General features: G+C 47.2%; 1 protein-coding gene across 1 annotated transcript in view; it reads right to left on the reverse strand.

Moving 5' to 3' along the window:
• The window catches only part of WNT11 (Wnt family member 11), a 128008-nt gene that overhangs the window by 20280 nt on the left and 94085 nt on the right, over window positions 1-13643 (reverse strand). The window lies entirely within an intron of this gene.

Genomic DNA, 13643 nt, shown 5'->3' on the forward strand with positions numbered 1-13643 from the left:
AGAGCACTGGAACACTCACAGAGCTAGACCAACCTGTAGCCAATCAGAGCACTGGTACACTCACAGAGCTAGACCAACCTGTAGCCAATCAGAGCACTGGTACACTCACAGAGCTAGACCAACCTGTAGCCAATCAGAGCACTGGTACACTCACAGAGCTAGACCAACCTGTAGCCAATCAGAGCACTGGTACACTCACAGAGCTAGACCAACCTGTAGCCAATCAGAGCACTGGTACACTCACAGAGCTAGACCAACCTCTAGCCAATCAGAGCATTACAACACTCACAGATCTAGACCAACTTGTAACCAATCAGAGCATTAGAACACATAGGGATATATCTATAATTTATCATTAACTTTTTCACTAAAAGAATCAGAGAATCACAGCTTTAGCACGTTGTCATATAACTTAAGCCTTCCCAGAATTTGTTAACTGCATTTTAGAAGAGATATTGCGAAAAATCTCCCCCTTCACATATAAATCACAAGGGCTTCGTAACGGTAACCATCAAATCGATAAAGAGCCAACTATGTTTTTTTTATCAGAAATTGGACTCCATGTTAACGCCATTTTCAGATGGCGCTAGAAGTCTTACTCTCTCTACGCTCCTTCTTTTGACTGACACCCCCCCTCCCCCTCCCCCCCAGCCGCCGCATACAGGGTTCTTATCTTCAAGCAAATGCACAAATTTATGTTAAATAGCCAAATTATACAGATATTAATATCACTTACAACGTTCTACAAGTGCAACTCACGGCCCGCGATTCGCTATAGGAGCAGGCCCCGCCCCCCTGAAGAGGCCAACTACGGTCTCCCCTCTGGGCTTCTCCCGGAGAGGAGATTTAAAAAGTGGGCAAGTGTCGTGGAACTGTTTTTCCTTTTCTTTCTAATCTCCCTACCCTGTGTATTTCATTCCGCATTTTTCTTTACTTACCCCACATTTTATAGCCTGTAAACACTACAAGGAGGGATACTACAGCAGGGGTGATCATTGGTAGGCAAAACCATCAATGGTTCCCCGTCGATGGTTTTATACCATCGAGGTTAACTACCAATGGTACCATCGAAGGTGACCATCGCTGGTTAACCCAAAGATGGCTATCCCTACTATATAGTAGCACTTCAATACTGTTAGATCATGACATTACAGGACTCTATACTGTTCAATGGCTGGGTCAATGGCCTGGTAGCATACATGTAAAACACATACAGTATGGAGCAAGAACAAACAATCAAATTATTCAAAAGAAGAAAAGAAATGCACACCACTGCTCACTATTAAAAGGAGAAGAAGAAAAAAAGAAAAAGATAAATATAATACCATGGACTAATGTCTATAACCCGGGATCCGTTCTTCAGTTATATCGTATCACATCTCAAAATATTAGAATATAGGATGTTATCACAGTCTTATTGCAACAAAACCACAGTATTATTGGAGAAACCCTTCAAGTTACGTTATTTTATCGGTCAGTTTCATCTTCTTCCTTGAGAGGTTCTAGAAATTAAACTGCTGACTATGGGGGAGATGTACTAAGTAATGGAAAGTGATACATTGGAGAGTGATAAACGACCAGCCACTCACTCCTAACTGTCATGTTACAGGCTGTGCTTGAAATTTTACAGGAGCTGATTGGTTGGTAGTTTATCACTCTCCAGTTTATCACTTTCCATAGCTTAGTACATCTGCCCCTTTATGTCCAAGACATAGGAAAGGTGCCGTATTCTGGGGATGTTTAGCTCCTGCAAACTACCAAATGCAAAAAGCATAACACAATTCCTGTAGGCGTCATTAATATTAATGACGGGCAGCTTCTTCACCCCAAACCAGAGTCCATTCAATGCTCGCTGGATCTCCCAGGCCCCATAGGACAGCCAGCATAACCCTTATACACGCAGAGGACGTAGGGCTTGCTTCTAGGGAAGAGCTCTATCATTTCCTCAGGGACGATTTCCTTCCATGTGTTCCGCCGCTATATTATAAAGTAATTACACGTGAATGCCACCAATTAAACTGAATAATTCCATACGTCAACCTAAATGTTATGGATAAAGGAAACAAGACCCTGGAAAGTAAAAAAATAAAATAAAACTATAGCGGAAATAAATCCAATTGATTCCCTTTAATGAGCTAAAGGTATTTCCTTCTGTCAGTCAGAAATAGATTAGTACCGTATGAGTTAGTAAAAATCAGCTCGCAAACCAAAATGCAGAAATCCATATATAACATTTTCTACGCAATCTCAAAAATGTCTTTTTATGGATTTTTTGGTAAAGAGGGCCAAAATTGTTGAAAATTGTTTTGACGGGAAAAAAAAAACCTCTGTGGGCCAATATTGTAAATAGATTGGAGAACCGGAACGATTCTTCCAGTTGCCGCTCGGTCGCACCCGTTCAGCCATAGGTGGAGATGCAACTGAGATGTGTATGGTCGCTTCGGACGCACTTGCACAGTGCGAAAAAAATGTCAAGATCTGTCCAGAAAATGGATGCGGACAACTATGAACCAGCCTCTACAGATGTGTCCACATACATCTATCCTCCGTGCACTACAACTTGCGCTACACGTGTGACTCAGTAGCGCAGAACGTCTTATCATGTGACTTTTCCCTCCAAATGCGTCTTATTCTGTGTATGACTGCGTCTGTGACACTGTAACGTAGCGTTTCGCATTCAGATACACTCGCAGTTGCGCACAGAATATAGGCATGCCGCATATCATTTGAAGGGAAGAAAAAGTTGTATGAAAAAATGCTCTGCGTTACTGAGTCACGCCACGGCATGGCGCAAATAGAAGGGCTGTTTAAGGCGCAAGGGGGCCAGATGTATGAGGACCCATCTGTATTATTATTTTGAGTTATAATCAGCAGAACTGCTGTATTTCTTGGGGTACACATTGCTTATGGTCTCCACCTGGGGTACTAATACCCCCAGGGGTACTTGTGATGTTCAGGGATTTGCAAATAACTTGTCTTGGCTGTAGGGTGCTGCTGCAGAGGGGATTTGGGCAACAACTGAGGGCAGCCATGCTTCCTCAATTCCCCAGTGTGCAGAGCGCTTAGCTACCCCACCACTGGCCCACAGCAGAGTGATAATCTGCCCTGTGCTGGCCCTGCCCCCCCAAACATGTGATGCCAGGGGACTAGGGGCTCTATTTATTAACATTATTTTGACTAAAATACAGTGATAAAGGCTGTTTTGTGTTTTCACACCCTTTTCACATTATTTTAGTATCACCTATAGTTATTACAGGGCAATTGGAGTAGAATTCGTAAAATTCTACTCCAACCCCTAAGTACCACTTATTTTTAGTAATCAGATCGCATTTCCCATAATTGTAATGGGAAATGCGATCTGCCTGGTAGTTACTAAAAATTAAATGTGAAAAAATATCGGGGAAAGCCCTGTGATAATAACGCCATCTTGAGGTGGCGTTATCCAGGGTCTCCCCCGGTTACCGGCCTCCTGCCCTGCTCTAACAGGGAGAGCAGAGCCGGGAATCAGCTGTGTGGGCCGCGATCATGGGGGGCGGGGCTAATCACCGGGGGGGGGTAGCAGCGTCGACCGGACGGCGCATGCGCGGGCACTTAATCACGGTATTTTTTGCGAAAATACTGTGATAAGTCTCCGAAGGGGATTCGCAGGGACAGAGCTTTATCGCAAGCTCTGTCCCTGTAATGGATTTCTAGTAAATCCCTGTGATATTGCCTGAATTCCCAATGCGAATTCACTCGGTAATATCACACTACAATCTGCATTACCAATGCGGATTGTAGTAAATAGAGCCCTAGGGAACTAGGAAGAAGCTGATGCCTGGAGCACCCGACCAACTCTGTGGCAGCACTCTAAGCTGCACAATGCCATTCCAGGGACCCTGCAAGCCAAATGCAGGTGCAATGAGGCAGCGATGGTGCCACCCCCTAGGCCCTGCACTTTGGGCAGTGGCATCACTCTCCCACCCTTAGTTACAGCCCTCCCTGTCGCACCACCCTAGCTAGTAAAGTATCACCACCTCTTCCCCCTCATGAAAAAGTCCCCCGATCTGATGTCTCTGTCATTGTTAGAAGATAACTATATGCCTATAGTTTTATTTTCACAATGACGTGTTTCTTAAAATATAATATGTGAGGAACATATCTGTATAATTCATTCTGTTCTTGTATTATAATATTTATTTAAATCTTGTGGGTAGCCCATTTATGATATATATATATTATTTTTTTTTTATTATTATTATTATTATTATTATTATTACTATTATTCCATTTTATTTATAGGGTGCCACAAGTGGTCCGCAGCGCCGTACATACAGTACATGGTACACAGAACATTACATTACTATACAGTAACCAACTTATAAACAGAGCACAAGTAACAATTCTCCATACACAGAACAGCTCTGATGGTGAAGGCTGCCATAGAAGTGCTAGAGAAGAAGGCTTTGAGACAGTGGGGAGGAGGACCCTGCTCCTAGGAGCTTACAATCTATATATATATATAAACATTTTATATAGCAGCAATGACATTACTTACAAATGTATTGCTTTGAAAAATGTTGGGGGGGTACAAGTAACGCTAACGGGCTGCCAGGGGGTACCCTGGGGAAAGCAGACTGACCTAGACCGTACACTGCAGTTATGTCAGGGGAGCAGCACAGCGCCAGAGTTTTTGGACGGAAGAACTGAGGACAGCGATGCACAATAATCCTGTAATACATTAAATGAGACTGTACAGGACTCCTCTCCTAGACCCAGCGTGTAAACAGCAGGATACTCAGAGGAAAGAATCTTTGGCATGTTTCGTCCATGTGCCAGGGCTCTTGAAGCAGTGCCCCATACTGAGAGGGTCATTTGGTCATTATCCAATTGCCGTACTCTTGGCTTTTCTTCTGAGACTTTCGCCGAGTCCAGTCTACCTAGAACACATGCCATGCCGCCCCATAAACCACCCGCACATGCTAAATCCATTTGGTCCTGACAGTCACTGGGCTTTAACCCCTCCTGAGCCCAACGATACAGAGAGACGAGGACAAGGACAGCCACTGGCCTCACCATGCTTTTTATTCTAATAATTTTTTTCTGGCTTGGGTATATAAAATAATAAACAAAGTAGCATGGTCAGTCTATCATTTTTTAGCAATGCATAGTTATCAACTATCCTTATTTTCCAGGGAATATTACAGCTTTTAAAAGAAAAGCCCACAGCAGACTTTATATAGGGATTGGATGTAAAAAAATGTTTATTTAATAATTGCAACCCTTATTACTACAACTGTTTGCTAGATACACCTTATTATAGGATGTATGTGACTGTCCGTCACCTATCATATTCTCCAGCTCGGGGGGGGGCAGGTATCCGCAGAAATTTTATCATCAGCGATTTGAACTGAGAAACATAAAACGCTAATCACATGACTTAGGATGTGATTCAGACCCGCTCGCTAGGGTGCGATTGCTCGTAGCTGGCTGATATATGCAATCTGCGCATGTGTATTTATCATAATGCGCGTGCGCGAACCATTGCGAAAAATCGGGAAGCGCTCGCTCACCCAGCATAGACAACCTAGTTGAATGAGTGACAGGAGAGGCCGTTTGTGGGTGGTAACAGGGGCAGGGCACTAGAAACGGGGGAGTGGAGGTGCGAACGCTGGCATGCCTGAGTGTTTCAACTCCGTTTCAGAGGCGTGCATAATTAACGGGCAGCGTCATAGTACTCGTCACCTGGTTGTATTTCACACTGTAGTGATCGCAGTGCTTGCGGCAAGGTATACAAGCGCTACGAGCACATCCGATGGTGTTCAATGTTTTCATGCGCTTCCAGGAGATGACGTGCGCAAGTGGGCGTCTTATGAATGGCTGGTGGGCGTCTGCATACACAAACTGATCGCATGCCAAGACGGAGTGGGCGTGCTAACGCCTTGCCGTACGATCGCCTGCCATGCTGGGCGTGCGTTAAGATTTGCATACGCTGGGAACGAGCGAAAGCATCTAGCGAGCGGGTCTACGAATGAGCTCCTTAGTTCATTCCCACTGACCACTGGTCTCTTGCAGGATTATTGCGGAGAGTCTAATTTGTTTTGCTTTGTTCTGAAATTCAATTATCTTTTGAACTGCATATACTGTACTGTACAGTATATCTCACACACGCTTAAATATGTTTCATATTGTAACAGTGTGAAGGAGTTCTCCATCTGATATTTAAAAATAAAATGGTTGCCGCACGCTTTGCCGTCACTCCCCGTTACCTCCCCCAAACGCTCCCAGACTGTCACGCTGCGAGGAAAAAGTAGCTGTGAACGAGTAGATCTCTGGATTAAGCCCTAAATGTATTGTTTTACCTCATGACTGAGAGTAAGGGCGATGTGTGGAAGGTCAGAGGGCCGTTCCCCTGCAGCGTATTAGGTAGCCTGTCGCTGGCCTAACTTTGCCACCAAGCATGCCTATGGATGGACAGGCAGGAAGGGGTAACATGAAACACTCTGTGACCCGGATAACAGGCCACAGGGTTCTCTGCACGTACTGTATATGTGAGTGCACCCAGATATGGACAATGACTACAATAACAGCCCTGACCCCAGTCAGAATGCGCCTGAAAACAATTGTGCTTTTTACAAAAAACAAAAAACAAATGGTGGAGTTGACTGAATTCCACCTCCGTGCATTTTATCTTCCTTGTATGACCTCTCACCGCCCCCACCCATTCCTTCCTTCAGCACCCATTATCTCTCATTCACTCTCCACCTCAACAAATGTTCAACCTCTTCACCATCTGCAGCCTCTGGTTATCACAAGGCAGCAACATGGAGACGGCAGCTCTGTGTGCACCCAACACAACACTGCCAGCGAGCGGCGGCGGAGCTGACGCTGAAGTGACCCCGGGATATATTTTGTGGGCCTCGAGATGTGGAAGCAAAGTGCAAATTTTGCATCAGATCAGTGCAGCCTGGATGGAATGAAAGCAGAAATATTTTATCAACGGGCATTTGTACTAGGTACAGGGCTGCTGGGTTTAGTCAGGAAACAAGCCGTCGTTATGGGTCTCGCACCAAAGGGGGCGTGCTGTCGATGGTGATTGACAGCACGCCCCCTTTGGTGGGCGTGCCGGGGGCGTGGCTGTCCAGACGGAGGCGTTCCTATGGGAGCGTCTACCGTCTGGGGCCGGCCCCACTGACATTACTAGTGATGTCAGTGGGAGTGCTCTCGGCTCTGATAGAGCCAAAAGCACTCCAGGGCTTGCGGCAACGAGACCCTACTGCAAGGGTCTCGTCGCAAGCCCGATGGTCGCGATGGTCTTTACCATCGCGACCATCATTTTGGCCGCTCGCTATAGCTGTGGGTGGTCACCCACAGCTATGCGAGCGGCCAGGAGGCAGCTCTTAAATTCAGAGGGACGGCCCTGATTCAGAGCGAGCGCTCTGTCAGAGCGTTCGGCTCTGAATCAGGCCCTGTGTTCTATCTTTCTTTTGCCCCCCTCTCTAATAATCTATTCTTACCACAAATTATGAGGAAAACAGATGTTAATTAAGGTTGCCAAAATATGGACAGAAATAAATAGACCCCTATATCTCTAACTGCTTCCATTGCACTCCGTGTCCGAGTTTCTTCTGTTCCCATCTCTCTTTGGGGTCTAGTTACTAAGCAGTGTTAGGAGACAGAGTGAAAAGTGATAAGAAAGTGATAAGGTGCCAGCCAATCAGCTCCCAACTGTCATTTTTCAAACACAGCCTGTGAGATGACAGTCGGGAGCTGATTGGCTGGCACCTTATCACTTTCTTATCACTTTTCACTCTGTCTCCTAACACTGCTTAGTAACTAGACCCCTTTGTCTCTCTCTTTTTAACACTCTTTCTCCCTCTACTCTTTCTTTTCTCTTTATCGTTTTCCCTCTCACCCTCCCCCTCTCTCCATCATACACTCTCTCTCTCCATCATACACTCTCTCTGTTTCTCTCCCTCTCTCCATCATACAATCTCTCTGTCTCTCTCCCTCTCTCCATCATACACTCTCTCTGTCTGTCTCTCTCCCTCTCTCCATCATACACTCTCTCTGTCTCTTTCCCTTTCTCCATCATACACTCTCTCTGTCTCTCTCCCTCTCCATCATACACTCTCTCTGTCTCTCTCCCTCTCTCCATCATACACTCTCTCTGTCTCTCTCCCTCTCTCCATCATACACTCTCTCTGCTCCGTCGTGCGCATGCGCGAGCCCCTGCTAACGACGGATCACCCGTCGTTAGCGGGCTCGAAGTAGACGGAGCGAGCTGTCGATGTTGATTGACAGCTCGCTCCGTTTGCTGGGCGGGCAGGGGGCGTGCCCGGCCAAAAGGAGGGGTTCCTTTCGGAACGCTTGCCATTTTGTGGGAGTCCCCACTGACATCATCAGTGATGTCAGTGGGGAGCTTCCTGCTCAAACAGAGCAGGAAGCTCCCTGGGGCTTAAGGTTGGCGAGACCCTACCCTTGGGTCTCGTCGTAAGCCCCGATGGTCGCGATGGTCTTGACCATCTTGACCATCTCCCTTAGCGGTCGCTAGAGCTGTGGGTGTTAACCCACAGTCTAACGACCGACATGGAGGCGGCCGTTCAGGATGCAAGCGGCCGCCCTGTTTCTGAGCGACCGCTTGCATCCTACAACCGCCTCTGAATGAGGCCCTCTCCCTCTCTCCATCATACACTCTCTCTGTCTCTCTCCCTCTCTCCATCATACACTCTCTCTGTCTCTCTCCCTCTCTCCATCACACACTCTCTCTGTCTCTCTCCCTCTCTCCATCATACACTCTCTCTGTCTCTCTCCCTCTCTCCATCACACACTCTCTCTGTCTCTCTCCCTCTCTCCATCATACACTCTCTCTGTCTCTCTCCCTCTCTCCATCATACACTCTCTCTGTCTCTCTCCATCATACACTCCCTCTCTCCATCATACACTCTCTCTGTCTCTCTCCATCATACACTCTCTCTGTCTCTCTCCCTCTCTCCATCATACACTCTCTCTGTCTCTCTCCCTCTCTCCATCATACACTCTCTCTGTCTCTCTCCCTCTCTCCATCATACACTCTCTCTGTCTCTCTCCATCATAAACTCCCTCTCTCCATCATACACTCTCTCTGTCTCTCTCCATCATACACTCCCTCTCTCCATCATACACTCTCTCTGTCTCTCTCCCTCTCTCCATCATACACTCTCTCTGTCTCTCTCCCTCTCTCCATCATACACTCTCTCTGTCTCTCTCCCTCTCTCCATCATACACTCTCTCTGTCTCTCTCCCTTTCTACATCACACACTCTCTCTGTCTCTCTCCCTCTCTCCATCATACACTCTCTCTGTCTCTCTCCCTCTCTCCATCACACACTCTCTCTGTCTCTCTCCCTCTCTCCATCATACACTCTCTCTGTCTCTCTCCCTCTCTCCATCATACACTCTCTCTGTCTCTCTCCATCATACACTCTCTCTGTCTCTCTCCCTCTCTCCATCATACACTCTCTCTGTCTCTCTCCCTCTCTCCATCATACACTCTCTCTGTCTCTCTCCCTCTCTCCATCATACACTCTCTCTGTCTCTCTCCCTCTCTCCATCATACACTCTCTCTGTCTCTCTCCATCATACACTCTCTCTGTCTCTCTCCCTCTCTCCATCATACTCTCTCTCTGTCTCTCTCCCTCTCTCCATCATACACTCTCTCTGTCTCTCTCCCTCTCTCCATCATACACTCTCTCTCTGTCTTTCTCCCTCTCTCCATCATACACTCTCTCTGTCTCTATCCCTCTCTCCATCATACACTCTCTCTGTCTCCCTCTCTCCATCATACACTCTCTCTGTCTCTCTCCATCATACACTCTCTCTGTCTCTCTCCCTTTCTCCATCATACACTCTCTCTGTCTCTCTCCCTCTCCATCATACACTCTCTCTCTGCCTCTCTCCCTCTCTCCATCATACATTCTCTCTGTCTCTCTCCCTCTCTCCATCATACACTCTCTCTGTCCATCATACACTCTCTTCCTCTCTCCATCATACACTCTCTCTGCCTCTCTCCCTTTCTCCATCATACACTCTCTCTCTGTCTCTCTCCATCATACACTCTCTCTGTCCATCATGCACTCTCTTCCTCTCTCCATCATACACTCTGTCTCTCTCCCTTTCTCCATCAAACACTCTCTCTCTGCCTCTCTCCCTCTCCATCATATTCTCTCTCTGTCTCTCTCCCTCTCCATCATACACTCTCTCTGTCTCTCTCCCTTTCTCCATCATACACTCTCTCTGTCTCTCTCCCTTTCTCCATCATACACTCTCTCTGTCTCTCTCCCTCTCTCCATCATACACTCTCTCTGTCTCTCTCCCTCTCTCCATCATAAACTCTCTCTGCCTCTCTCCCTCTCTCCATCACACATGCTCTCTCCCTCTCTCCATCATACACTCTCTCTGCCTCTCTCCCTCTCTCCATCACACATTCTCTCTCCCTCTCTCCATCATACACTCTCTCTGTCTCTCTCCCTCTCTCCATCATACACTCTCTCTGTCTCTCTCCCTCTCTCCATCACACACTCTCTCTGTCTCTCTCCCTCTCTCCATCATAAACTCTCTCTGTCTCTCTCCATCATGCACTCTCTCTGTCTCTCTCCCTCTCTCCATCATACACTCTCTCTGTCTCTCTCCATCATACACTCTCTCTGTCTCTCTCCCTCTCTCCATCATACACTCTCTCTGCCTCTCTCCATCACACATTCTCTCTCCCTCTCTCCATCACACATTCTCTCTCCCTCTCTCCATCATACACTCTCTCTGTCTCTCTCCCTCTCTCCATCACACACTCTCTCTGTCTCTCTCCCTCTCTCCATCATACATTCTCTCTCCCTCTCTCCATCATACACTCTCTCTGTCTCTCTCCCTCACTCCATCATACACTCTCTCTGTCTCTCTCCATCATACACTCTCTCTGTCTCTCTCCCTCTCTCCATCATACACTCTCTCTGCCTCTCTCCATCACACATTCTCTCTCCCTCTCTCCATCACACATTCTCTCTCCCTCTCTCCATCATACACTCTCTCTGTCTCTCTCCCTCTCTCCGTCACACACTCTCTCTGTCTCTCTCCCTCTCTCCATCATACATTCTCTCTCCCTCTCTCCATCATACACTCTCTCTGTCTCTCTCCCTCTCTCCATCATACACTCTCTCTGTCTCTCTCCCTCTCTCCATCACACACTCTCTCTGTCTCTCTCCCTCTCTCCATCATACACTCTCTCTGTCTCTCTCCCTCTCTCCATTATACACTCTCTCTGTCTCTCTCCCTCTCTCCATCATACACTCTCTCTGTCTCTCTCCCTCTCCATCATACACTCTCTCTGTCTCTCTCCCTCTCCATCATACACTCTCTCTGTCTCTCTCCCTTTCTCCATCATACACTCTCTCTGTCTCTCTCCATCATACACTCTCTCTCTCTCTCTGTCTCTCTCCCTCCATCATACAATGTCTCTGTCTCTCTCCCTCTCTCCATCATACACTCTCTCTGTCTCTCTCCATCATACACTCTCTCTCTGTCTCTCTCCCTCCATCATACAATGTCTCTGTCTCTCTCCCTCTCTCCATCATAAACTCTCCCTCTCTCCATCATACTCTCTCCCTCTCTCCATCATACATTCTCTCTCCCTCTCTCCATCACACACTCTCTCTGTCTCTCTCCCTCTCTCCATCATACACTCTCTCTGCCTCTCTCCCTCTCTCCATCATAAACTCTCTCTGCCTCTCTCCCTCTCTCCATCACACATTCTCTCTCCCTCTCTCCATCATACACTCTCTCTGTCTCTCTCCCTCATACACTCTCTCTGCCTCTCTCCATCACACATTCTCTCTCCCTCTCTCCATCATACACTCTCTCTGTCTCTCTCCCTCTCTCCATCACACACTCTCTCTGTCTCTCTCCCTCTCTCCATCATAAACTCTCTCTGTCTCTCTCCATCATACACTCTCTCTGTCTCTCTCCCTCTCTCCATCATACACTCTCTCTGTCTCTCTCCATCATACACTCTCTCTGTCTCTCTCCCTCTCTCCATCATACACTCTCTCTGCCTCTCTCCCTCTCTCCATCACACATTCTCTCTCCCTCTCTCCATCATACACTCTCTCTGTCTCTCTCCCTCTCTCCATCACACACTCTCTCTGTCTCTCTCCCTCTCTCCCTCATACACTCTCTCTGTCTCTCTCCCTCTCTCCATCACACACTCTCCCTGTCTCTCTCCCTCTCTCCATCATACACTCTCTCTGTCTCTCTCCCTCTCTCCATCATACACTCTCTCTGTCTCTCTCCCTCTCTCCATCATACACTCTCTCTGTCTCTCGCCCTCTCCATCATACACTCTCTCTGTCTCTCTCCCTTTCTCCATCATACACTCTCTCTGTCTCTCTCCATCATACACTCTCTCTCTCTCTCTCCCTCCATCATACAATGTCTCTGTCTCTCTCCCTCTCTCCATCATACACTCTCTCTGTCTCTCTATATCATACACTCTCTCTCTGTCTCTCTCCCTCCATCATACAATGTCTCTGTCTCTCTCCCTCTCTCCATCATAAACTCTCCCTCTCTCCATCATACACTCTCCCTCTCTCCATCATAAACTCTCTCTCTGGGCTCTATTTACTACAATCCGCATACTGAATGCAGATTGTAGTGTGATATTACTGAGTGAATTCGCATTGCGAATTCAGGCAATATCACAGGGATTTACTATAAATCCCTTGCAGGGACAGAGCTTGCGATAAAGCTCTGTCCCTGCGAATCCCCCTCGGAGCCTTATCACGGTATTTTCACAAAAAATACCGCGATTAAGTGGCCGCGCATGCGTCGACCTGTCGCCTCTGCTACCCCCCCCCTCGGCGCTAAGCCCCGCTACAGCGATCGCGGACCCCCGCGAAACCCCCTCCCCCCCGCAACCACCCACCCTCTCCCTTAATTACACTTACCTGCATGCTTCGGGCCTCCAGTGATGTTCTCCATTCCTCCGGTCAGGTGATCTCCCATACTGCACTGGGACCCGATCACCTGATGACCGGGCAGCAGTGCACTATGGGAGACCAGCTGACCAGAGGCCCGATCACCGGTCCCTGGAGTCAGGTAAGTAAATTTAAAAAATTTATTTTTTTTTTACAGTAATCAGCTTGCGGTCTGTTTAGACCACACAGCTGATTACTGGGACCGACTCCCGGCTCTGCTCTGCCTGTTAGAGCAGGGCAGGAGGCCGGTAACCAGGGGAGACCCTGGATAACGCCACCTCAAGATGGCGTTATTATCACAGGGCTTTCCCCGTTATTTTTACACATTTTATTTTTAGTAACTCTGGTCAGATCACATTTCCCATTACAGTTATGGGAAATACGATCTGATTACTAAAAATAAGTGATACTTAGGGGTTGGAGTAGAATTTTACGAATTCTACTCCAATTGCCCTGCAATAACTATAGGTGATACTAAAATAATGTGAAAAGGGTGTGAAAACACAAAACAGCCTTTATCACTTAATGTTAATAAATAGAGCCCTCTGTCTCTCTCCATCATATACTCTCTCTCTGTCTCTCTCCATCATACACTCTCTCTCTGTCTCTCTTCATCATACTCTCTCTGTCTCTCTCCCTCTGTCCATCATATACTCTCTCT

The sequence above is a fragment of the Taudactylus pleione genome, unplaced genomic scaffold (assembly GCF_031769625.1).
Source record: "Taudactylus pleione unplaced genomic scaffold, aTauple2 ptg001016l, whole genome shotgun sequence".
In the NCBI taxonomy this organism is placed as follows: Eukaryota; Metazoa; Chordata; class Amphibia; order Anura; family Myobatrachidae; genus Taudactylus; species Taudactylus pleione.